This window comes from Henckelia pumila, chromosome 4 (assembly GCF_033568475.1).
Source record: "Henckelia pumila isolate YLH828 chromosome 4, ASM3356847v2, whole genome shotgun sequence".
Taxonomy (NCBI): Eukaryota; Viridiplantae; Streptophyta; class Magnoliopsida; order Lamiales; family Gesneriaceae; genus Henckelia; species Henckelia pumila.
The window spans coordinates 93,546,971-93,548,477 of NC_133123.1; the positions used below are offsets into that span (position 1 = coordinate 93,546,971).

Here is a 1,507-nt window from a genome sequence, read left to right on the forward strand (position 1 = left end):
CAATAAATGCCAACAACTTCGAGTTGAAGCCGGCCTTAATCAACATGGTTCAGCAGAACCAATTCAATGGAACTGCCACAGCTGATCCTCATTTACACTTGCGCACTTTTCTAGAGATTACTGATACTGTTAAAATAAATGGTGTTTCTGAGGATACAATACGCTTACGTTTGTTTCCTTTTTCTCTTAGGGACAAAGCACGGAGTTGGCTGCAGGCATTGCCACTAGGACGCATAACAACTTGGGAGGGCATGGCTGTGAAATTCTTAGAGAAATTCTTTCCACCATCCAAGGCAACCCAGCTAAAGTTGAGATCATTACCTTCCAACAGCATGATTCTGAACAGCTATATGAGGCATGGGAAAGGTACAAAGATTTGTTAAGGCGTTGTCCTAATCATAATATTGCAGATTGGGAAGAAATAGAGTTTTTCTACAATGGATTAAATACGCATACAAGAATGTCGGTGGACTCTGCTGCTGGAGGTACTATTTTCGCCAAGGACCCCGTTCAAGCTTATGATATGCTGGAACATATGACTATCAATAGTTATCAATGGCCATCTGAACGTACGGGAGTCAAGAAGGGAGTGTACAGTGTGGATCCTCTTACATCCATTACTGCACAGTTATCTGCGTTGAGTACACAAGTGGCTTCTCTAAACAAGGTAAATATCGCAGAACCTGCAGGTGTGTCGGTTGCCATAGATGAATCTCATCCACCTGAGGAAGCTCAATATATCAATCCCAGAGGCTATGGAAACTATCGAGGTAACCCTCCTCCTAATACTTATCATCCTGGTTTACGTAACCATGAAAACTTTTCTTATGCCAACAACAAGAATGTGTTGAAACCCCCTCCAGGATTCAATACAAATCAAGGGGAAGGTAAAGCATTGTTGGAGGATGTGGTGTCTACATTTGTTATTGAATCTAACAAGCGGATGTCAAGAACTGAAACTCGAATGGATAGCATGGAGACACACATGTGTAGTTTGGGAGCTATGATGAAATCCATGGAGACACAGATTGGACAGCTTGCAAATGCTTCGAAGGATCAAAACAGAGGACAGTTTCCCAGCAATACTGAAGTAAATCCAAAAGAGCAGTGCAAAGCAGTTGAGTTGAGAAGTGGGAAGAAGTTAGAAGAGAAAGAGCAGAGCAAAGCCAAAGAAAGTGAAGAACCAGTGACTGAAGAAATTGTGGTTGAAGAGCCCAAGAAGGAAGCTGAATCTAAACCGATGTACAAGCCACAACTTCCTTATCCACAGCGGTTTAAGAAGAAGGCATTTGATGAGCAATTTTCCAAGTTTCTAGATATCTTCAAGAAGATACACATCAATATTCCATTTGCAGATGCCTTGGAACAAATGCCTAATTATGCAAAATTCATCAAAGATGTAATGTCTAAGAAGAGGAGATTGCAGGACAATGAAGTGGTGAATTTGACAGAAGAATGTAGCGCAATCCTGCAGAAAAAATTGCCACAAAAGTTGAAGGATCCAGGG

General features: G+C 41.5%; 1 non-coding gene across 1 annotated transcript; it reads right to left on the bottom strand.

The window, feature by feature from the left end:
• Positions 1-300: 300 nt before the first annotated feature.
• Positions 301-405, bottom strand: LOC140870144 (small nucleolar RNA R71). The gene has a single exon (XR_012147121.1). It is a non-coding gene; the product is annotated as a small nucleolar RNA R71 (small nucleolar RNA).
• Between the last annotated feature and the right edge of the window lie 1,102 nt (positions 406-1,507).